This window comes from Mustelus asterias, chromosome 16 (assembly GCF_964213995.1).
Source record: "Mustelus asterias chromosome 16, sMusAst1.hap1.1, whole genome shotgun sequence".
Taxonomy (NCBI): domain Eukaryota; kingdom Metazoa; phylum Chordata; class Chondrichthyes; order Carcharhiniformes; family Triakidae; genus Mustelus; species Mustelus asterias.
Window position 1 is genome coordinate 53,735,325 of NC_135816.1, and position 26,176 is coordinate 53,761,500.

General features: G+C 40.2%; 1 protein-coding gene across 5 annotated transcripts in view; it reads right to left on the reverse strand.

Moving 5' to 3' along the window:
- LOC144505177 (uncharacterized protein KIAA0232-like) overlaps positions 1 to 26,176 on the reverse strand; it is a 52,306-nt gene that overhangs the window by 24,444 nt on the left and 1,686 nt on the right. For all 5 annotated transcript variants that reach the window (XM_078231128.1, XM_078231126.1, XM_078231130.1 and 2 more), the window contains exon 2: positions 23,800 to 23,875. The gene's annotated coding sequence lies outside the window, so the exon portion shown is untranslated. The remainder of the gene's footprint in view (positions 1 to 23,799; positions 23,876 to 26,176) is intronic.

Below are 26,176 nucleotides of genomic sequence, written 5' to 3' on the forward strand. Positions count from 1 at the left end.
AAGAGCAGATATTTGAAAAAAAATGCTCTCATCTGAAATCAGAGGGAGGTTTTTAATTTCCAAGCTAGATTGTAAAGCATCTGCCCATCTCAAGAACACAAGAAGTGTAAACAGCATGATTGTGTGAAAGAAATTTTGTCCACATAAGACTCAACATAGCATGGGAAGCAGTTTAAAATCAGTTCTTGGAACCTTAGACTGTACTTTATCACTTCTAATCCTACAGCAACATCAGTGTAAACTGAATTAAGAGTCCACCATCCAACCATAATTCAGACAGTGATTTTCTTTGGCATAACACATTGAAAACCTATGGAGAATGAGGTAAATTCTACAGAAAATCTTGTGTTCTGATTGAGCAAGCATTATGAGATACTAACTTTTTTCCCACTTTCCACTGTTATCTTATGGGAGCGCAATATTCATTTTTCTGTGGAGTGTGTGGCCTTCAGACAAAAAAATGTGGCAATCTTATTTCCAGTAAATTTCAAGAAGCTGGTTTTGATTACCTTTAAAAAAGAGGTGAATTTCCCAACTCCTGACAGAGAACCAAAGGACATGATTTCATATTTTTAAGACTTCTACTGCAACAAGCTGGTTGAAGCATTCCCTTGCACAAAATTATCCCAAGCACCTTCTCTTGCCTGTAGACACCACAATGATCTTGGGCAAATTATTTAAACCAAATGTCGAAAGAGGATTTTCAGGACCCTCTTTCTGCAACTGCTAGCATGATTCATAGCAACACAGAAGATAGGAGCAAGAGGAGGTCATTTGGCCCTTCGAGCCTGCTCTGCCATTTATTACGATCATGGCTGATCATCCAACTCAATAACCTAATCTTGCCTTCTCCCCATAACCTTTGATCCCCTTCACCCCAAGTGCTAGATCCGGCTGCCTCTTAAATACATTCAACGTTTTGGCATCAACTACTTCCTGTGGTAATGAATTCCACAGGCTCACCACTCTTTGGGTGAAGAAATGTCTCCTCACTTCCGTCCTAAATGGTCTACCCTGAATCTTCAGACTGCGACCCCTGGTTCTGGACTCCCCCACCATCGAGAATATCCTCCCTGCATCTACCCTGTCTAGTCCTGTTAGAATTTTATAAATCTCAATGAGATCCCCCCCTCATTCGTCTGAGCGAAAACAATCCTAACCTAGTCCATCTCTCCTCATACATCAGTCCTGTCATCCCCGGAATCAGCCTAGTAAACCTTCACTGCACTCCGTCAAAAGCAAGAACATCTTTCCTCAGAAAAGGAGACCAAAACTGCACACAATACTCTAGGTGTGGCCTCATCAAGGCCCTGTATAATTGCAACAACACATCCCTGCTCCTGTACTCGAAACCTCTTGCAATGAAGGCCAACGTGCCATTTGCCTTCTTTACTGCCTGCTGCACCTGCATGCTTACCTTCAGTGACTGATGCACAAGGACACCCAAGTCCCACTGCATGCTCCCCTCTCCTAATTTACAGCCATTCAGATAGTAATCTGCCTTCTTGTTTTTGCTTCCAAAGTGAATAACCTCACATTTATCCAAATTATACTGCATCTGCCATTGATTTGCCCACTCACCCAACCTGTCCAGATCACTCTGAAGGATCACGGCATCCGCGTCACAGTTCACCCTCCCACCCAACTTGGTATCATCTGCAAACTTTGAAATGTTACATTTTGTTCGCTCATTCAAATCATTAATATATATTGTGAATAGCTGGGGTCCCAGCACCGATCCCTGTGGCACCTCACTAGTTACTGCCTGCCAATTTGAAAAGCACCCATTAATTCCTACTCTTGTTCCCTCTCTGCCAACCCATTTTCTATCCATCTCAATATACTTCCCCCAATCTCATGCACTTTAATCTTGCACGATAACCTCTTGTATGGGACTTTGTCAAACACTTTCTGAAAGTCCAAATATACCATATCTACTTGTTCCCCCTTGTCAACTCTACTAGTTACATCTTCAAAGAATTCCAACAGATTTGTCAAGCATAATTTCCCCTTCATAAATCCATGTTGACTCTGTCTGATCCTGCCACTGCTTTCTAAATGCTCTGCTATAAAGTCCTTAATAATGGATTTGAAAATTTTCCCCACTACCGACATTAAGCTTACAGGTGTATAATTCCCTGTTTTCTCTCTACCTCCCTTTTTGAATACTGGATTTTTGTGTGGATTTTAGGTTGTTGTCTGTATGGAATTTATTGTGACATCAAGGAAAATTTAGCAATGACTTTAGAACAGTACATGTTGGTCGGAAATTTCATGCTCAGGTTGTTTAATAATTGATTTGGAAAATCAAAGGGCAATGAAACCAATCCATGGCAAGACTACTGGTGCTCTACAGTCATCCTGTTTACACTGCAGGACAGATTCAGAACAATGGTGGAAAAATGCATTACATGCAAAGACAACGGGTGGGATTTTACGACCTCGCTCAGCTGAGGCTCGTAAAATCCTGCCCGAGGCCAACGAAGAATTCTGTTCTGCGAGCCTCGCTCGTCCCAATTCCGGGGCGGACAAGGTGATAAAATTCCGGCCAACATGTATTGTTCTTAAGTCATTGATAAATTTTCCTTGATGTCACAATAAATTCCATACAGGCAGCAAACTAAAATCCACACAAAAATAGCACATTAGATCCAGACACATATTCCTTAATGGACATTCATCCTGGATTAAAGTGCATACTTAATTTGTAAAAGACACACATTAATTAAAAGCACTGAATTAGAATTAAAGCATTCAACCTCCTTTCGCTTTTATCTGTCAGTGAGTTGAACTTTACAACACAGTTGCATTTTGAAATGTAGCTTTAACTCAAAATAAAACAGAGAATTCAAGACCAATACTTGGAGACATACCCAGGTGATCCTCTTGCCATCGGAAGAGAAACTCAAATAGGAACCAATGAGTATTGGGTGCCACTTTTTACAGCATACCAGCGTAAAGGAGCAGCTGTTGTTTGAGACAGAGACACAAAGAAGATACTGTTGTGGGGAAACACGGACTGTTTTAAGTTACTGACCAGGCAGGATTTTGTTGAGAATTCAGTTTCCATTCAAAACAAAGGAAACAGAACAGGTAGGACTCAAGATTTCAAGGACAGAGATTTGTCAAGGTGTGCCTTGCTAATGGTTACCGTACTTGGGAAAAGCTGGGCTGAGTGGGACAAATATCGAAGAAAACGGAAATTTTCTGCCTGGCATGATGTTGAGAATTGAACCAACTCGAGAGCTGGGCACAACTGTAGGATTGTTTCTGTAATGCTACACATCTTCCAGAAATACGGTGCACACAATGAAAAGGCTTTATAAGACATATTTCAGTTGCATTAGTTGAATCAAGACTTAACTTTTTGTTGCTTGATGCATTAGTTGCCCTTTAATGTATGATCTATGACGATTTCAGTTTGTCACAGTAGAAATCTTAAAAATATGAAATCATGTCCTTTGGTTCTCTGTCGGGAGTTGGGAAATTCACCTCTTTTTTAAAGGTAATCAGTCTCAATGGGGATCATAACGAATTGGGGACTCATGCGGGATCAAACCCAGAGGCCATAAAATGGGTACGCTGTAATTTTACAAAGTTCAAACAAACATGATTTTACATTTGGTTTTGCTGCATTCAGTGAAAAATCAACATGACTACTTCTATGGCTCAGGTGCTTTTGGAAAGAGAAAGACCTCTCTCTTAGTGCCTTTTAATCATTAACAAAGGTTAATTTGAAGGCTGTGGCAGAGAAATTAGAGGTTGACATGAAAGTTGGGGCTAAAAAGCAGAATTTGTTGAACTATTGGTTCAGTGCTTCAACTTTGAAGGGGAAAGGGTGATCACAATAGCATCAGTAAGAATTAATTAGAATAAAAGCAAAATTCTGCAGATGCTGCAAGTCTGAAGAGGAGTCATACAGACTCGAAACATTAACTCTGTTTCTCAAGCTACCGATGCTGCCAGAACTGCTGGGTTTATCCAGCATTTTCTGTTTTAGTTTAGAATTAGCTAGACTTCAGTTTCAAATAAAACAACTTGCATTGGCATCAGAAAGAGCAAAACTTGAATGGGAAAGAGGTAAAGGCAAAAACTTGAATTCAAGAAAGAAACAGAAAGATGTTAGAATGAGAAACAGAAGGAGGAAAATCTTGAATTCTAGAAAGACAAGTGAAAACATTTCAACTGAACGGGGATAGGCTTTTGATTATGCAGAGTGGTGGTAAAATTTGAGGATGACTCAGAATAAACTCCTGGCTTTGATTTGGCAAGAAATATTTGCTTGGTGCTTAAATTCAGTGAGGAAGCAATTGAAATACATTTCATGACACTTCAGAAAACTGCCACGAAGCCGCAGTGGCCGAGACAAAATTGGACTATTTTACTGCAGAGGCTGTCGTTTTCAGACAGTCTGGTGACTATGATACAGTGAAACCTGCTGTTGCCACTATCTAGCCGTTATTGCCAGAGGCTTACAGGCAGAAGTGTATGAAAGAAAGTTACATTTTTGTGGAATTTTCTAGAGAATAGGGAATGGTATTTTAAGGTGGTATAGGTTAATGAAGGTTGAACAAAACTTTGAAAACCTTAGAGATGATTCTGATGGAAGAATATAAAAATAGTGTCACTTTGAGAATAAGGTCCCACCCAGAAGAGTATCAAATTTCTAAGATAAGGGAGGCTGTCATAACGGTAGATGACTGACAAGCTTTTTTAGTGGCACAGGTTTCTTTTTGGAGACTCAAGAGAAACTGGAGAGATAAGAAATCTGATTATAGTGGGGAAAATGATTATGGAGAAGAAAATTCACTGTTTCCTTGTTCTTCTATCCTTTCTCTTTCTGACTTCTTTATCTTTTTTCCCTTGAATTCATGCTTTTGCCTTTCTCTATCTCTTTCCAAATTCAAGTTTTGCTTGAGACACAGTCTGAAAATAAATTTCATTCAAAAGAATCAACATGTTATCCTCATCATAAAAAAGACAGATGAAGGTTGAATTTTGGAAAGTAAATAGCAAAACTGTAGCACTTGTGAAGCCGCAGAGTGCTCCTCTAGAAGAGTCCGTGAATAAAGCTTATTTCAGGCCTGCAAACTCTCCTGTGTTTACTACTAAACACAGAATCAGAATGCAGGAAATTATTGAAATTTTCTGTTTAAATATTAAGTGTCTTCTTTCTTATTTCTTGAGGCAGGAAAGTCAATTGTTATTCTTGATCAGAACAATCACTGATGCTAGCAGGTGGCAGGAAATTCTCTCCAGAAGGTTTGCTAAATAAAAACATATTTGATATGGGATATTGATGGAAATTGTTTACCTATTCCTTTATGGAGAGTTAGTTTTAAACGTGGCTTATTTACTGGTCCCGTAATTTGTCTATTGATGGTGTAGATTTCTCATTAGGAAATTATTTGGCTGGTGAAAAGGTATTGCTGTCTCCAGTGGTTTTGGGAAAGCCTGTTGATACCGAAGATGTACAGGAAAAGCTGAGAATCTTAAAAGAGTCAATGACTTTCTGCAAACCTGCTGCATAAATTAATGCTTCCACGATAAGATATGTCCAAAATATCAGAAACAGGCTGGTAAGTAAAAGTTAATGGCAGTTGGAGACGGGTTAAAGCCGTCCGAATTAAGAACGCAGAAAAAATGAGCAAGGTGTGGCAAAGCAGACAGCAACAGTATTCTAATGATGAAACAAAGGAAAGGAAAGCTTCAAAGAAGAATGGAAAAGCTGAATCTAGTGCTGCTATTACAGACATGTTCTTGCATGTAAGTTAAACTTCAAAGAACAAGGCAATTGCGCTTACTAGAAGGGAATTAGACAGTGTTTCCCAAACTTTTCTGGCTATGAAAACTTTTCGACGTCCCAAGAGTATTGACAGAACTCTTAAGAAGCATTCCTGTTATGTGGAAGAGTTAAACCACAGAAAATTGATTGGGCAATAAATACAAACATATAAAAACAGTTTTACAGAAGTCTTTTCTATTTCTGATATGTGTACATTTATAACTAAAAAGTTCTCTTATTTAACAAATAAGTATTTTTGTCATTTATAATGGGCAGAGTGATGCTGCTTCTACACACACGCACCCTCTCTCTCACTTGGTTTTATGGGGCTATGAATGCTAAACTTCACAAAGGTTATTTTTTAAAATATCCTTTTAACACAAGGAAAACAGAGAATTCTAGATGAACATTTCAGCTCAGAGACATGTCCATGTGATCCCTCTATCATGGGAAGTGAAACTCAAACAGAAATTCAATTAAGTAATGGATGGCAGTTTTAACCTTTTCACAGTATTCCATAGAAAAAGGACAGTTGTTGTTTGAGCCAGTGAGTCAAAGCAGCTACTGACATGGGGAAACAGGGTGGACTGTTTTGTCCAACCATGCAGGATGCTACTGAGAGTCCAGTTTATGTTCAAAAGAAAGAAAATTGAATAGGCTAGGCTCTTGCAGATCTCAGGAATAGGAAGTTGCCAAGATGTGCCTTGCTGGTGTATCCGGGAAAACTCAGGCTAAGTAGAACAATTGTTGAACAACAATGGAAGTTTTGGCCTGCAGTGTTGGGAGAATGGAACCTACCCGAGAGGTGGGAGTGATTATTGGACTGTTTTTGTAATGCTACATATCTGACAGAAGCATTACATACATCAAAAGGGTTTTGTAAAATGTATTTTGTTTGCATTAATGCAAAACCTATCTTTTTCATCAGTTTTATGCATTAGACACACGTTAATTAACATCGATCTATATTGGTTTTAATTAGTTTGTTACAGTAAAAGTCTTAAAATGTGGAATCTTGCCCTTTGATTCTTTCCATTGGCTGCTGGAAAATTAATCTTGTTCTAAAAAGTGATCGGTCTCTATGAAAATCATCAGCAGCATTTAGAATCATACAGCGCAGAAAAGGCCCTTCAGCTCAAGTCCACACCAACACATTAAAAGCACCTGAACACCCACCTAATCCCATCTGCCAGTACCTGACCCATAGTCCTGAATGTTATGATGTGCTCATCCAGGTACTTTTTAAAGGATGCAAGGCAACGCGCCTCTACCACCCTCCCAGGCAGCGCATTTCAGACCATCACCACCCTCTGGGTAAAGATGATTTTCCTTACATCTCCCCTAAACCACCTGCCTCTCACCTTGAACCCATGACCTCTCGTGACTGACCCTTCAACTAAGAAGAATAGCTGCTCCTTATCCACTTGGTCCATATCCCTCATAATCTTGTACACCTTAATCTTCTTTGCTCATATGAAAACATATCTTTAGATGTCCTAATTATACTACAGCCATGAATAAGAAAAAAAAAGAATTTGTAGTTAGAGAACTCCACTCTGGGAAGAGTTGAAGATTCTTGCCCTTCCTTGTCGTTTGACCAAGGCATTAGTTGGTTGAAAGTGGCCAAATCTGAACAACTGAAATGTGGCAATGAATTCCAATAAAAAGAACGTGCCTTTTGAATCAAGTGAATATTTTCCAATTTCCTTGGTACAACCTTTGATAAGCCTGAGCAGTTTCAAGGCAGAAGTTCTGGAATTATTGGAAGGGAAAAGCATTTTCATGTAGCATTTGGTGCATGTGATCAATTTCAAACAGAATGAATTCTAGTGAGCTAATCTTTGTAGATGTGAAATGCCACTCTTTTCTTTCTGCTTCTTCAGGCAAGTCAATAAGACACACCAAGGCCTTGAAATTATGCTGTGAGCCACCAGCAGAGTTGTTAATCCACTTATGTTGGAGATTAATATACCATCAAATAGTGGAGAGGAATTTCAAATGAATGCATCAACGCTCATCATTAGTATTACACAGCTACTAGTATTGCACAACACAAGTTCAAGATCATTATTTCTAAACAGACTCGGGGAGGGTGGGGGGGGGGGCATTCTCCCATCCTGACATGCTTGTTTTTTGGCGGGTCGGGCCGGGAGATTTGTGCATTCACTGATTCGGACATGCGCTCCCAGCGCGCGCACATCTCCCAACGGTTGGCACCACGCTGGAAACCGGCGGGACCAGCAGGTAAGTAACTTTAGTCTTATTTTAATGTTATTTAAATGTAATTATCGGGCCCGGGATTGAATTCTCCGGGCCTGATAGCATCTCCCATCCTGCCAGTACAATTTCACTCCGGTGGGATTTATAGTAGTTCCCCATTTTCAGGGAACTAGCAGGAGACCCCGCTGGACTGAAAGGGGGGCAATCGGGGGCGGGCGGCAGAGGTGGTGGTGCCCCCGGCAGTGCCAGCCTGTACCCCCAGTACTGCCCAAGGGGCATGGGGCACTACCAAGGGGTGATCTGTGGGGGGACCCGCTGCCACTCTGCATTTGGATCGATTGGGGCTGAAAGGAGGCCAGCGATTGGGGCGGGAGTGGTCTGCCGCGGCGGTCTGCCTCCCGTGGGGGTGGGCATTCCTGCGAGTGGAGGGGGTGTCATGGCCGGCCCGGGAATAGACGGGGGAGGCTGTGGGGGGTGGGGGTGGTGTAGGGCCAGCACTGAGGGTCCCGGGCTGACCATTGATCGAGCTGGCCAGCAAACTGCAGGCTTACAGCTTGAGGCCACTGCGGAACTATCTGACTCTGGTGTAAATAGGCACCCCCCCATCCCCCCAAAGCTTTTAATGATATTCATGATTGTCACCTCTGCTTGTACAGAGTGTGGGAGATTGGAGTCTGAACTCCCACTGAAAAAACAATCGTAATTTACACCAGTTTTCCCGTGAATTTAGCACTTAGAACTTTTTTGGGAGAATCCCCCACCCCCAGATTTTCCCTGCTCCAGGCAGCCTGCTCTTGCCTCCAGTAATGCCTTCAAAAGCTTATCCTCTGTAGTGGGTCTTGGCTCCAATTCAGAATGTAATTTTCAGGCAACTTTAAGCTCAACTGTTTCCTAAAGAAAAGAGAAGTTAATATCCCTGTCATTAAAGTACTTTTAGACCCATAGCTGGCAATCTCTGGTGCATTGCCGCTCTGGAGGGACTTCTTATCTGACCTTCTTCACTCAGGCTGGGAGAGACAGGAGCAGCAAAGAGTGCCCCCAGCTGCATTGGTGAGGAGTAACTGGGGAGCAGAGGAGAAAGATATGCACCATTTTTATGGCACGAGACTGGGAGGGAGAGGGGAGTGGGGGGGTCATGGTCCGTGGGATCCGCTGGGAGGTCGTGTGTCTGGGGCTCGGTCCACGTGGTTAAATAGTTATTCCGGAGTTAAAAGTGATTTTTTTCCCCCCTAACTTTCAGAGCAACGAACAGGTTACAACTCGCAGAACCATTCAAAATTTGTGATTTAAGACGCTTCTGTCGGGTAGTTCCCAGCCCAGCACAATTGCCCAAGGTAAGTTAGTGGTCCTGGACAATTGCCAGGTAAGCCCTTACATAAGAAAGTTCTAGAGGGATTCGCCAGCGCATCACTGGGGTACCCCTAATGCAATGCTGGGGAACCAGGAAGTTATGGGCCTTAATGTCTGAAAAAAATTGAAGGATTATTCCATTTTGTTTCATATTTTTTCTGCTTCAATAATTTTAACATAAAACTTCTGAAAAGGTTTTTATAAATGGAGAATAAAAGAAGAATTTTCTAAAAACGTTGAAGAACCTATGGATCATCTGAATCAGGCGCATAAAGGTAAAAAGGTAAGGTCGCCATCGTCCCAGATGACCATAGGCTGCTCTCCGCCTCAAGAGACTGACTAGTGGTGATTTAATCTGAGGATCACCACACCTCAGGTGAGGGGCAAGGTTGAGAAGGTAGGCCTTCATGAATAACCCCCACCAGTCTTGGAATTGAACCCACGGCTTCGGTGTCACTCGGCATCTCTAACAAGTTGCCCAGCCAACTGAGCTAAACTGACCCCAGAGATAAAGTCGCCATAGTCCCAGATGACGATAAGCTGTTCTGCCCTTTGAGGGGGAGGACTGACTGGTGGTGATTTAACCCGAGGATCACTACACCTCAGACAAGGTGCAGTGTTGAGAAGGCGGGGCCTTCATGAGATACAATCATGGTGAATCAAGTTATTTAGAATTTCAGCCAGTTGTGACCATTGCTTCAAATCACAAACAAAAGTGATAACATTCCATAATTATAAAGCTTTTATACATAATAGGTATAAGAAAAACCCCACAAAACAATTACAAATGAAAAGAGTAAACAACCAGCAGCATTTTCTAAAACACTTTGAAGAAGCTACCGAGATAACACTGGTCAGTAAAGAATTCAAAATACTCTCCAGTTTAACAAATACATTTGTGTGCATGATATTGTCCAGGAATTTGAAGACTGCGATGACTTCCACTGACCCCCGAGGTACTTGAGCCTGTTTAACCTCACTGGATTCTTGTATGTCTTTTGTTTTTCCAATTTCTGTTACCATGCCACCTTTTGTTTTGCACTATTTTCAACTGTCACTTGTATCACCTTTTTCTTTTTTCCTTTTATGGTTCCTTTTCCCTCATTCTACTCCTTATTAGCTGCTCAGCTATAACTTTGTTTCATTTTCCATATCTTGTATTCAGTACTTTGTTTCATGTGGGCTCAGTTGAGGGTTGAACAGCATGTCAAGATTGCGGAGTTGGGGTCAGTTTGAGGTAATGGCATGGAGAGGTCTGGAATTTGTGGTAAGGGCTGAAGCTGTTGGCTTCAATGTTTACTGAGTCACATCCAGGATTGAATGTCAGCTATATAGTATGAAAGTACAGATGCACTGCAAAACACATAGAGATGGGTGTCAATAGTGTGCATGTGGAGGCTGATCTAAAAACTGTGGATGTGGTCACCAAACGACAAAATACAGATATGTGAAAACTAAGCATAGATTCATGGGGGCTCGAAGAAACGGGATAGAGGTCACGGCAAGAGATATATGGCTACCACTGTGGGCGGCACGGTGGCTAGCACTGCTGCATCACAGCGCCAGGGACCTGGGTTCGATTCTCGGCATGGGCCATTGTCTGTGTGGAGTTTGCACATTCTTCCCGTGTCTGCATGGATTTCCTCTGGGTGCTCCGGTTTCCTCCTACAGTCTGAAAGGCATGTTGGTTAGCTGCATTGACCCGAACAGGCGCCGGAGTGTGGCGACTAGGGGAATTTCACAGTTACTTCATTGCAATGTTAATGTAAGCCTTACTTGTGACTAATAAATAAACTTTTACTTTTTACGATCAGATACGTGAGAGTGAGATGCTGTCTGGATTGCTTCAGGGACATACACCTGATTGGGAAGATTCAACATCAAGTTGCAGAAAAGATGGGCATGGCTATGGAAGGTGACAACATGTTCATGAAATTTTCAGGGGAAATGCAGGTTGCCTTTCATGGCAATCTTGGCATGGGTGGCATGGTGGCACAGTGGTTAGCATTGTTGCCTCACAGTGCCAGTGATCCTGGCTTGGGTCACTGTCTGTGTGCAGTCAGCACGTTCTCTCCGTGTCTATGTGGGTTTCCTCCAGGTGCTCCAGTTTTCTCCTACAGCCCGAAAGATGTGCTGGTTAGGTGCATTGGCCATGCTAAATTCTCCCTCAGTGTAACTGAACAGGCACCAGAGTGTGGCGACTGGGGGATTTTTACAGCAACTTAATTGCAGTGTTAATGTAAGCATATAAGGTTGCAGTTGGAGCAATAGCTTTCAAAGGACCAATGGTTCCAGGATGATATTATTGAGGGGGGGAGGGGAAAGAAGAGTTGGAGAGAATGGGGGACTGATGATGGTGGTTTTGAAAGGGAAAGTGAGCCATTTGCACTGTCAGCATGTAGGGGGATTGGGAGCAAAGTTGAGTGGTTGGATTGAGGAGGAATAGGAGAAAATGAGTGATAGAATAGAGGGACAAAATTAGCCCGGGGGGGTGATGCACAGGGGGAAATAGCAGAGAAAACATACATTTTGGAAAATCTTGGCTTGGCAGGTAAAGTTTGTGTGTGTGTTGAAGAGGGGTTACAATGACAGATGAATGATGGTATTAATCTCAATGACAAAGAGGTCCATGAGTCTCTAAGATTTGCTGTTGGAGGCAAGAGTTAAGGGAATGGGAAGCATTCATCAGAGAGGCTGAAGGAAAGTGGGAGGATATCTTGGGAAGAAATTCAGCAAGGCTTGGCGGGCAGTGCACAGGGATTATTAAGGAAGGAGTAAGTACGTATGACATTATTGATAGCAATCATCTAACTGCCAATTTGTGAATAATTTTGATTTTATGATAGCAGATAGATTGCAATATTCCTCCCCAAATACATCTGATTTTTCGCTGTTGGTTTACTGATAACTATGACACTAACACCCCTTCCCCCCCCCCCCCAAACAACAATACCCTTTTCCTGTGAATTAATGTTATTGAATTAGCATTACTTTACTAAACCATATTATTGTTTTCCGGCTGTGATACTCCATAGCAGATTAGATATTTAGACAGTTTGTCATCACAACATCGGCACCCAAATGGAACTTTTCAATCCTGTTATTTATATTAAAGCAGTATGTTCAACATAAACACTCCAGAAGTTGATCTCTCTGCACTTGTGAATACAATATCCTTGTGACTTGGTTCACTAGCTTTAAATGGAATCTGAGAAATTCTTGGAAGGCAACTAATGTTATTACTGGAAAGAGTTGGAGTTGTATGGAGAAAAACCCATATAAAGAAGAAATACAGATAGGAATGCATAACCCAATTCAAATTTGCTAAAATCTTCTCACTTACACAACTGTAACCCAAAGCTTCATATTTAAAAATGGTATTGAAAAGCTGGATGAACTTGTAAGAAAACAGTTTAGTAGCTCTGCAAATTCAATTTCAGTTGAGGCTTTAGAAATTTGCTACATTAAAAATAAATGAACAAAAAGCAGGTGTACATTACAGATTTTTCCATGAGGAGATTGTTCTGTTAAAAAAATTCTAATTTATGCACAACTCATTTCATACATGAATTGTGATTTAACGAACAGAAATGAAGAGTGATCCTGACTAAATATAGCAATGGACATCAGGATGAGGAGTCAGAATCAGCTATGATGATCAAGCACTTCACCTTCATTTGCTTTCCAGACTCATTATGAAGAGACCAGCTGGGCAAGACATCAGAAAACAAACACAACAGAATCATAGTGCAGCATGAACTGCTGTTTTCAGGTGTGGAGGTATGATGGAAGATTGAAAAAAAAACGTAACCAACTGCCCAAAGTTTACATTCATTAAGCTGCATTAAAAAATTTTTAAAAATGTAACTTAGTGAATTGCCTAGGTTTTAGATCATAGTAAGTTAGGGGAAGTGCTATTTCACAGCAGGTGCAATATACCATGCTCTGTTGCATTGTCAAAGTTAGCCTCATCCTTCAGGGCCACACTAATTGCTGAAAATAACACAGCCTGACATTGTCAGATCAAACTGAGTTGCTGTTTGCTGAGGAAAGCTTGTTTGAACTGAGGGTACTGTAAATAACAAATTAATTTAAAGTATAAAACACAATTTATTTTTCTCTTTTGCACTTAAGTTATTCTTAAATAGAATGTTTTCAGCATAATAGATTACACTGAAATGTATCTTTATGTCACGTGGAACTTTCCTAAGAGCAACCAAATAACTTTTAAACTACAGTCCCAGGCTGCAAGCCTATGGTCTACATGAAGTCAATTCAACAATGAGATAATCCTCTATGACTCACAGCACAAAATCAATTTACTGGTTTATAAAAAGATACGAGAACAAAAACACTGCACTTTAGTCAACTGACATTGCATAAACACATTGCCATATGATCCAAGATTTTAAAACATTTATCTATTTCTTAGGCTTGACCAAATAAATATATCTTGAAACTTGATTAAGTGATAAATTCAATTAATTGCACCAATTTGGCACAGCTTGTTTGGAGGAGTGTGTCTTTCTTCATTTAACATGAGCTTATCTTTCTGAAAAAGTTAAATTCTGAAGTTAATTACTCCACCGGTATTTGTTTGACAGTTAGAATATATCAATGTTAATAATTACACCTGTGGGATAGCTGCTTTAGCTTCTGATGGAAAATGAAGGATGCCCAAGTATTTTTTCTTCTACATTTTGTTTTTTCTTTAGTTGAATTTTCAAAGCAACATTTTTTAAGAGAAACAGATTGGAAGGAAGGACAAGTTGGAAAGAGTTTGAAGTGACTCAGCATCTGCCCTCGGGCACAGAATACCAGAGAACAGAGAATTAATTGTCATGTGAAATGAAAGAAGGAAGGAGGGGACATAAAATTTGACTAGCAGATTTAAAGAAATGCCACAGTCAAATGCTGGCAAGAAGTGTTGCTGGCGGCAAGGCCAGCATTTATTGCCCATCCCCAATTGCTCTATGCAAAGTGGTGCTGAATCACTCAATCCATGTGGTATAGGTACATTAACGTTGTTTAAGGAGGGAGTTCAGGTTTTTGACCCAACAAATGATGGAGCATCAATATATTTCCAAATCAGGCTGGTGTGTGATTTGGAGGGGAATGTGGTGGTGTTCCCATGCGCATGCTGTCATTATTCTTCGAGATGGTAGAGGTTGCGGGTTTGGAAGATGCCGAAGGAACTTTGGGAGTTGCTGCAGTCTTGTTGATGGTGCACACTGTGTGCTGGTGGTGAATCGGGTGCACATCAAATGAGCTGCTTTGTCCTGGATGGCATCAAGCTTCTCGAAGGTTGTAGGAGCTGCACTCGTACAGGAACATGGAGAGCATTCCATCATACTCCTGTCTTGTGGATAGGCTTTGGGAAGTCAAAAAGTTAGTCACTCACCATAGAATTCCCAACTTTTGACCTGCTCTTGAAGCCACAATATCTATATCGTTGGTTCAGTTAAGTCTCTGCTTAATGGTCAAGATGCAGATGGTGGGGATTCAGCGATGGTAATGATGTTGAATGTCAAGTGAAAATGGTTAGATTCTCTGTTGGAGATGGTTATTGCGTGGTACTCGTGTAATATGAATGTTATTTGTCACTTATCATCCCAAGCCCGAATGTTGTTCAGGTCTTTCTGCATATGGGCCGATGGGGCAATAATTGGTTGGATTGGATTTGTCCATTTTTTTATGGATAGGACACACCCGGGCAATTTTGCTCATGCTCATCGGGGGCATAGGTAGTTCTGGAGCACAATGCTACAATGAAGATGTTGTCAGGGTCCATTGCATTTGCATACCAGTGTGTTCAGCCATTTCTTGACAAAACATGGAGTTAACTGAATTAGTTGTAGATGGGTATCTGTGATGTTGGGGACCTCAGGAGAAAGATCAAAGGGGAAGAGGTAGTGCTTCTAGCACTTTCCATTCAGCTGTTCCCTATTGCTGTTAGGTAATCATGTCCTCTTCACATTTCCACCATCTAGGGTAGCAGAAATTTGGAAACCTTTCTCCCACCACTACCCTGACAAATCTTAGGATAATTAGATATTTCAAAGGCTGACATAGATAGATTTTTCTTAGATAAGAGTGTCAAGTGATATGGAGCAAAGGAAGAAAAACAAAGTTGAGGCTCAGATCAGCTGCAATCTAACTGAATGGTAGAGTGGTACCAAGAGGCAAATTAGCCTGCTCTTGTTCCAATATGCTCACCAAATTAAGTTCATATCATTATTGCGCTGGGTGGAAATATTTCTATGAAGGCACAAAAAACACAAGGCAAAACAACACAATGGTTAAATTAAAATTGTATTGTTGCTAAATATTTATTTTTTTAAATTTTTATTTTGGGTAAACCTGTGCTCTTGAAATTAAGAGATTTGTGTTACTGAAGAAAAATGTACGATGAAATAACATTTAGAAAACATTGAGCAAATGGTGAGAACCTAATGACCCTGATTGTGCGGAGTAGCAAACCGGCATAGGCATATTCATTTGGCATACAAATTCATAGCAGAAAAAGTGACATAAAAATATTAGAAACAAGGCGCAAAAATTATTACAAGCTAAATAAGCAATGCAGACAGGAAAATAATTTTCACAGATTACTTTAAACCTTAGTCCTCTCTCTGATTTTAAGTATCTTCCCTCTTTATGTTTGTTCTGTTCCTTGTATCTTTCACTAATTTTCCGTAATTTCCATTAGCTTGCATTAGGAATTTAATTCTGATCAAGATTGAAATACACTGATTCACTCAGCTTCAGTCACTACTTACTGGAATCAAAACATAAAACTCTAAACTTGATAACCCCTTTAAAGGCACAATTTCCCATTGTACTCCTTTCACTTTTTAAAGAACAAACAGCCCAGGCCATTTATAACAAAGGTGCTAAGATTAAGTCCTTGTGACATGGACATTGTTTTTTGTAGATATTGTCCCGATACAAGCTGATCATATCTGACATTCATCACAGTACTGTAGATAAAGATCAAAAATCCCTTCTAAATTCCAATGTGCCAGTTGGAGTAGGTGGAAAAAATGGAAAAGAAGCGAATATTTTGAACTGTAGGGCTTAAAAAAGACTCTTTTATGTGTTTCACTACTCTATCAAAAGTAAATATTAATAGAACTTAACTGATACAGCAGTACTGGAATTATGCATCAAAATTGTAAGTTATGTGATCACAAACAAGAACAGGTATAGATCAATCCTTTCATCCCTCACAAGGGCACATGCAGTTCTGCAAAAAGAATTCACCATTTTAAGTTGCTAGCTGTGACTCAGTATTTGCACTCATACTTCCAGTCAGAGGGTTGTGAGCTCAGACTCCATGATGGAGGCTTGAGCACATAATGTATGCTGACATTCCAGTATTGTCTTTTTGATGAGATGTTAAAACTTGGCAGTCTCTGGTCGATGGAAAAGAACCAATGGCACAATTGGAAATAGGGACATTCATCAGCATCTAAAACCAGTGACCTGTTTATTTATTTCATTGTGGGATCTCACTATGTATTCATTTGTTACATTTTCCTGCATCTTGTACATCACCATGTATTAGCTTTTTGAGGATATAACTAGGATGGTGGATAGAGAGGAACCAATAGATGTAGTATACCTGGATTTCCAAAAGGCATTTGATAAGGTGCCACATGAAAGGTTAATAGGTAAGATAAAAGGCTCATGAAGTTGGGATAATATATTAGCACGCATTTAAAACAGAGTGAGCATAAATGGGCCTTTTCAAGTTGGCAGGAGTGCCGCAAAGATCAGTACTGGGGCCTCAGCTATTTACAATCTATATTAATGAATTAGAAGAAGAGACAGAGAGTAAAGTACCTGGGTTTGCTGATTATACTAAAGAAGGTGGAAAATAAGATGTGGGGAGGACACAGAAGCTGCAAAGAGATATAGGCAGATTTGGTGAGTGGGCAACAAGATGGCAGATGGAGTATGATGTGGGCAAGTGTAAACATAGAAGATAGGAGCAGGAAGAGGCCATTTGGCCCTTCGAGCCTGCTCTGCCATTCATCACAATCATGGCAGATCATCTAACTCAATAGCCTAATCCTGCTTTTCCCCCCATAACCTTTGATCCTATTCACCCCAAGTGCTATATCCAGCTGCCTCTTGAATACATTCAATGTTTTGGCACCAACTACTTCCTGTGGTAATTAATTCCACAGGCTCACCACTCTTTGGCTGAAGAAATGTCTCCTCACCTCCGTCCTGAATGGTCTACCCTGAATCCTCAGACTGTGACCCCTGGTTCTGGACTCCCTCACCATCCTCCCTGCATCTACCCTGTCTTGTCCTGTTAGAATTTTATAAATCTCAATGAGATCCCCCATATTTGTCTGAACTCCAGCGAAAACAATCCTAACCAAGTTAATCTCTCCTCAAAAATCAGTCCCGCCAGCCCTGGAATCAGCCTAGTAAACCTTCGCTGCACTCCCTCAAGAGCAAGGACATCCTTCCTCAGAAAAGGAGGCCAAAACTGCAAACAATATTCTAGGTGTGGCCTCACGAAGGCCCTGTATAATTGCAACAACACATCCCTGCTCCTGTACTCGAAACCTCGCGCAATGAAGGCCAACATGCCATTTGCCTTTTTTACTGCCTGCTACACCTGCATGCTTCCTTCAGTGACTGGTGCACAAGAACACCCAGGTCCCGCTGCATGCGCCCCTCTCCCAATTTACAGCCATTTAGGTAGTAATCTACCTTCTTGTTTTTGCTTCCAAAGTGAATAACCTCATATTTATCCAAATTACACTGCATCTGCCATTGATTTGCCCACTCACCCAACCTGCCCAGATCATTCTGAAGGATCTCTGCATCCGTGTCACAGTTCACCCTCCCACCCAAGTTGGTATCATCTGCAAACTTTGAGATGTTACATTTTGTTCCCTCATCCAAATCATTAATATATATTGTGAATAATGAAAAGTTATTCACTTTGGTCGCAAGAATAGAAAACAGAATATCTTTTAATACGTAATGTTCATGCTCAAAGAGACTTGGACGTGCTTTTACAAGGAACAGAGAAATAAAAAATATACTTGCATTGGAGGTGGAATAGCGAAGGTTCACTAAATTGATTCCCGGGATGAGGAGGTTTTCCTATGGTGGGAGGCTGATTAAATTGGGTTTATATTCTCCATTGTTAGGAAGAATGAGAGGTGATCTCATTGAAACCTACAAAATTCAGAAGCGGCTTAATCGGGTGGATGCTGAGAGATTGTTTCCGTTGGTGAGGGAATCTAAAACAGAGGGTCACAGTCTCAGGATAATGGGTCAATCATTTTGGACTGAGATGTGGAGAAATTAGTTCACTCAAAGGGTTATGAAACTTCAGAATTCTTTACTTCACAGGTTATCATGCTCCATTGTTGAATAAATTTGGCAGAGACAAATGTTTGGTCTCTCGGGAATTAAGGGATATGGGGTACAGGGGAGAAAATGGAATTGAGGCCCAAGATCAATCATGATTATACTGAATGGTGGAGTATTCTCAATGGGCTGTAAGTTCCACTCCTGTTCCTATTGTTTAGGCTATCATAAGTGGCTACGCTGCCAATCAATTTTTCTTTTTCCAAATAAATGCTTTTGGATGTCCCGAGGTTGTGAAAAGCGCTATGTAAAAATACAGATTCATTATTTCTTTATTTAGATCTTGAGGTGGTGTTAAGCAAGTGATACAAGTCAACATTTTATTCTCTTTTGTGCTCCTTTTCCCCCAACAAAATGAATGTTTTCTTGCTGCAGTAACATATTTAATCATTCAAGTGGTAGACATAAGCCATCTCATTGTATCCTTTGGTTGCATTCTGCTATCAAATGCACAACATTATTATCCTGTAATTTGATCATTCCTATGACATGCTCAGTTTAAATTAAAACTGAATTGGACTAGGCATATAAATACTGTGGCTACAACAGCAGGACAGAGGATAGGAATTCTGTAGTGAGTAACTCACTTCCTGATTCCCCAAAGCCTGCCTACCATCTATAAGGCACAAGTCAGGAGTGTGATGGAATATTCTCCACTTGCCTGGATGAGTGCAGCTCCAACAACATTCAAGAAGCTTGACATCATCCAGGACAGAACAGAGATTTGCACCTCATCCTCAATATTCACTCCCTCCACCACTGATGCACAGTGGCAGCAGTGTGTACTATTTACAAGATGCACTGCAGGAACTCACCAAAGATTGTTAGACAGCACCTTCCAAACCTACGACCACAACCATCCAGGACAAGGGCAGCAGATACATGGGAACCCCCACCACCTGGAAGTTCCCCTCCAAGCCACTCACCATCCTGATTTGGAAACATATCACCATTTTTTCACCATCACTGGGTAAACATCCTACAATTCCTTCCCTAACTGCACTGTGGGTGTATCCACACCATGTGCATTATAGTGATTCAAGAAAGCAGCTCAACACCAATTTCTCAAGGGCAATAAGTGCTGGCCGAGCCAGCAAACCCACATCCCATGAGTGAATAAAACATACACATGGGAAAATATAAAATTATTTTTTCATTTTGATGATGACGCTCAGCAATAATTATGAACTTAGTACAGTATATTGTTAAATCTAAGTTAGAGTTCATTCAGTGGAGTAGCTTTTCTCAAGTGTTTTAAAATAACAAAACTAATAGCATCAAAGGGGCAGGTTTCAATTAGTTGTGACTTCTACTTGATTGCAGTCTGGAAGGATTTCAAACAATGCACCCTACAGAATCAATGATTGCAACACCTGGATTTTTGTATTTAACTGCATGAGCGGACTCTAGAGAGTTTCAGAGGAGTAACAATGACAAATGTTGACAGTTTAGCCCTCATTACTACTGCAAAATCAAAGCTATTATTTACAGGTTAATTGCTAAGTGGAATTTCTATAGATTGAAGTTATTCACAAATCACTGGCTTTTTTCACTTTTGTTAATTTTTTAAAGCAATTACAGAGTCGTGTTTTGATACTATGTCCATCTGGAACAAGAGAGTCATTTTAAAGTTACCCATGATAAAACGTGAATATATGGTGTTTTATAACACACAATGCATCATTAGTACCACTGATTTACAATGGCTGAATGCATCAGTTTGTGTTTTTTATTCCACGGTGTTCCAGAATTTTTACCTGTGTTTTGAGGAATTAAATCCCACGTTTTTCTATTTTCCCCATAAACACCATGAAAAAGTCAGCTTGATTACTATAGGTTAATTTATCCATGGATTTTATCAACTTTCAAAAAATATCTTTCCACAATACACAGAAAGATGGGTAGACAACATGTAGCAGACTGGAAACAAAACCTCAGCTGGAAATATCCATCCAAGGCTGATGAAGGAAGTTAAGGACAGAATGAGATAAAAGAAGAGGCTTATAATGTTGCAAAGGATAGTAGTAAGCCTGAGGACTGAATGTGTTTTAGAAATAGCAAAAGGTGGCAACATAAAAAGAGAATAGCAGCATGAAAATAACATATAAAAATAGGTTGCAAGAGCTTTTACAAATATATAAAAAGGAGAACAGCTAAAGTAAAGGTTGGTCCCTTAGAGGCAGAGGCAGGAAAATCTATCTTCATTCCCCATTCATCATGGGGAATGAAGAAACAGCATAGGCAATGAACAAATACTTTACGTTCTTCTTCACAGTCAGACACAAATTACAGATCAGAAATAAAGGGTAATCAAGGTGCTAATATAAGCAGACAAAGAAAACTGAAGAAACCTAAGGGACGAAAATTCAACAAATCCCCGGAAAATGATGGCCTACATCCTGGTGTTCTAAAAAATGTAGCTGCAGAGATATTGGATGCACTGGTTATAATTTTCCAAACTCTCTCAACTGTAGGAAGGTCCCAGTGGATTGGAAATGAGCAAATGTAATACTACTATCCAAGAAAGAAGGGAGAGAGAAAACAGGGAACTACAGGCCTATTAGCCTGACATGTCATAGCACAAGAAGCAAAGAGTAGGGATAGATGGTGCATTTTCAAATTGGTGGGCTGTAACTGGTAGAATGCCAAAAGGATCAGTGTTGAGGCTTCCGCTATTGACAATCTATATTAATGACTTTGACAAAAATACAGAGTAATGTATCTAAATTTTCTGATGATATAAAGTGAGGTGGGAATGTAAGCTGTGAGGAGGACACAAAAGTTGCAAAGATATTGATAGATTAAGTGAGTGGGCAACAAAGTGATAGGTGGAATATAAGTGGGCAAGTGTGAGGTTATTCACTTGGTAGTAAGAATATAAAAGAATACTTTTTTAAAAAGCATGGAACTTTGAAATGTTGATCTTCAAAGAGGAATAGGTGTACATGTACAAGGAGCACAAGAGTTAGCATGCACAGACAGCAAGCAATTAGGAAGGCAAATGGTATGTTCACCCTTATTTCAAAGGGAATGTAATAAAAGAACTAAATCCTTGCCACAATTTTATAGGCAAAACCACGGCTTGAATACTGTGTGCAGTTTCGGTTTCCATATTTAAGGATTTCCATACTTACACTGGAAGCAGTACATCAAAGGTTCACTAGATTGGTCCCTGGGATGAGAGGGCTTTCCTAGACTGAGAAGCTGAGTAAACTGTGCCAATCTCTCTGGAGTTAAGAAGAATGAGGGGTGATCTAATTGAAACATACAATAAGAAGTCTCACAACAGCAGGTTAAAGTCCAACAGGTTTATTTGGAGCACGAGCTTTCGGAGCACTGCTCTTTCATCAGGATTTTAACCTGGTGTTGTGAGACTTCTTACTGTGCCCTCCCCACTCCAACGCCGGCATCTCCACATCATGAAACATCCAAGATTCGGAAAGGGTTTAATAGTATATCCAGAGAGATGGTTTCCCCTGGCTGGGGAATCTGGAACTTGAGGGCACAGTCTCAGGATAAGGCGTCAGTCATTTAGGATTGAGATGAGAAATTTCTTCAAAGAATTATGCATCTTTGAAATTCTTATCCTCAAGAGGGTTGTGGATGCTCCATTATTGCATATATTTAAGTCTGAGATGGACCAAAAATCTTTCACAGAATCAAGGGAACAGGTGGGAAAGTGGAATTGAGGCAGAAGATCAACCATAATTGTACTGAATAGTGCAGCAGGCTCGGGGAGCGATCCTGTTCCTATTTCTTATACTATTGGTAGGGTACAGAGGTTCAGAATGGCAGTGCTTTTGGAGCAGGACATGTGTTTAGTAATGCTATGTGTTTTACTGGGAAATTCCTTGTGTTTGGCACAAGTGACAGGGATCTTGTGAAATGGCATTCCAGGGTCTGTCAGTGCTAAAGAATGGTGGCCCCCAAGAGGATACCAGGGGTTCAGGCACTGAAGCAAGTCTTATTGGGGTTGCAGAACAATTATGTGGCAGTGAGTGGATATACAACCAGGATGGGATTCAGAGGGATTGCAGGGTCTAATGGGATTGAGAAGGGGTCAAATAATGGGATTGGGATTTTGGATTGAGGACTTTTATGGGGGGGGGGGGGGGGGGGGGGGGGGAAGGGGTGTTGAAAGATGGTCTGTATGCTTTCAACAGTGATAGGAATAGGTCTGAGAAGAATCTGTCCCAACACATCCTGTATGTGGCTGCACTCAGCCTTCAATGCACACACAGTTGGCAAATACAGTATTAATGTGCATTTTTCACAGAATGTCAGCCAAGACAGTGTGTGGAAGAGTGTGTTTGACAACTTATAGGCAAATGAAGATGAATTTCACTTATTTTTGCATACCAGTTATGTTGTAGGCTTTACATTTTATTCCGGAGTAATGAAAGGTTGAGGGGGGAAAATGTACTTAAAATTTTCAGATGAGATTTTGAGAGATTAAACTAGTTCATCATGTCCTTTGAGAAGTTTACATATGGCCAAATTACAATCGATAAATCTACATTAAAAGTAATAAATTTGTGGGAGTGGATGAGAGTCCTGAGATTTGTCAACTTAAGTGCTACCTTGGAGAACAAGCTTGAAAAACTCAAGCAATGGTGACAAACATGTATAGACAAATGTTAATCATTAGAAGGACACGACTGAAAAGTTTGATGACACCGGCATAAGATAACGTCAGGACATCTAAGTGCAGGCAAGTGAACAAGGGAAAGAAGAAATGATATTCAATAAACCTAACTATATAAAATTAAAAGCAGTTTGAAATCTCTATAAATGCTCTAATATTTGTGGATTTGTTTTACTATCACAATATTGATATTGATGAGAGGTTGGCACAACATTTTGAACAAAAAAATACCTGAACCAGATGACAACGCAAGAATTAGTACAGGACATTGCATTAAATACAAGTATGGCTTAACTAAAAAAGAAAATAATATAAAGAACAATTATTCAAAATCTGCTCAAACTCTATACATCAAGTACTGGCATCACACTAAGTGTAAGTTTTGTTGAGCTTAACTTACCGTAACTCCAACCTAATAAGTATGCACTTGCTTGCTGGGGCAGAAGCTTGAAGTCACACAGGTGTAATTCTTTCTCCTGAATTGAAAGTACACAAAAATATACATAAAGAATATACATTGCACACAAGAAATAAGACCAGTTTTAATATGTCAATACTTTGACAAAATTCCTAATATCAAAAAAGTAAATATTTTAAATTTAGAAACTGCAACGGAATGTACTAAAATCTAATTTCACTGGCTTAAAACATTGAAATCAAAGTGGCCCATTCATTTCACGCATAAAAGACCAAGTACAGGTCATCTGTAGAGAAAAATGAAGAGTTTCTGCTACTATAACAGGATATCCATATAGATTCCAGTTTTAAACAGTAGTGAAGCACCAGGCACACAAAATGTTCAATCATTGCTGCCTCCTCACAGCTACACATCCAAAGCTCGCTGACAGATGCTCACCTACTCCTTGGGATATATATATTTGCCTGCCTTTTTGGATCAGATCCTTTCTTTGCATCATCAGGCGTGCCATAGTAATGTTTAATTTAAAAGCATTGGAAAATGTCAATTTGCCTTTATTTAAAAAAACAGTTGCAAAAATAGGCTAAATGAAACATTGAATCTGGGGATGGGACACGGAAGATTATTGAAAGCTCACTTCATGCCTTAACTCAAGTTCATGTCCTGAATTGGGCCACTCATGCTGCCTCAAGGTTTCTTCAACTTCAAATATAATTATGAATAGCTCAATTATGAAGCTGCTGGAGATAATATCAATAATACCAATGCAATGATCCTATCAATTCAAGATCAAATATCTTCCATCCAATACCATGTCACACGAGTCAGTATAACCCCATGCTATCCTTCAAATTAACAGTTTTTATAAAGTTTTAAAAATTCATGATATATAGGTCTTTAAATATGATTCTGTTCCTGATATCCACTATAAACCAAGTATCATTTCTGGATTTTTGCAAAACAGCATTAAAGCAGTTATTTTGACATGTAAAGCAAAAGGAAAAACACTGCAATTTTGGGCAAAATGTTAAATGAACTGAGTGTATCAAAAACAGCATCAAGAATTTTCATCACCGCTCCCAAAAAAGACCTTTTAGAAGAATTGGACAATTTCCCAAGGCACAAAGGCCAGTCAATGGTAGTAGTTCTAAGCGCCTTTCTGAGATCAACATGGGCTTTGAACAAAACCTATGGCTTTCATATTTCATTGGATAACATATATAACTTTTGGGAAACTCTTGATAAAAAATCTTAAGGAAAGCATGAGCTAGGAATGCACCTACATACGAGAAATAGAGAAGTGCGATCAGATTCAACACTTCAATCTCATCACTAAGCTCAAACTTATTCAAGCAAAAAACGCTATTCATAGCGCCAAGTTCCATAGATTTGGAATCAGCTAGCATGAGATGTAAACAGGGCATATTTTGAAAGTTCATATTTCTGCTACTGACCAGAACTTTGGATTGCCTGTTCAGATCACTTACAATAATTTGCATTTATATATTTTCTCACAGAAAGATAGCTAAAAGTGACTTATTACCACCAAGCAGGAGAGGGGAATGATTAAGTGGGAACAGGAAACAAAAACAGATTTAAAAGGTCTTCGAAAGGAATTACAGAGCAAAGTAGCTGAAGTGGGAGCAGTTCAAAAGAGCAAGGGTGCAGTGACTGAAAGAATTTCTGTCAATGGTACAGCAGAAAATGAACGTAGTTGGAGGGACAGTGTGGGTGATGACATTGGGCTGGTGAAGATTGCATAATAAAGCTATGTGTTTAAAATGAAGTTTGTTGAAACTGATTTGCAGTAGAATAATGTCTCAGGTTTTCTGCAATTGCGGTTTTAGGCCAAAGCAATGAAATTGCAGTGCATCTTTCTAGAAAAGTTATCTAGATATGTATGAGATTTGGACATTTGTGAACTGTTTCCAACTGCTTGGGATGCCAAACTGGTTCACGATAGATGTTGCTGCTGGTTTTAGAAACTTTGTTGTGCTTGGAACTTATAAAGCAGGTAAGAGGAGGGAAGCTACATAGCTCCTTTCCTTCCTTGCAAATTCTGGCAGGAAAATATTGAGAAATCCCAATGAAAAATGTATTTAAAAAACTTCGACTGCTGATGAAACATACAGGCAAAATCCAAGCAGGCTTGCATTTGCTGAAGGAGGCTAGGGGAGAGGGGGAATGGGCACTGGAGAAGGCGGCTGGGGAGGAGAATAGGCACCATAGAGGTGACTGAGGGAGGCAATGGGTGCTGCTGATGGGGCTACAAGACCAGGAACAATGGGCACAGCCAAGGTGGAGAGGAAATGGGCACTGCCAACAGGGCTGGGGCAAACCAGCGACGGCATAGGAAGGG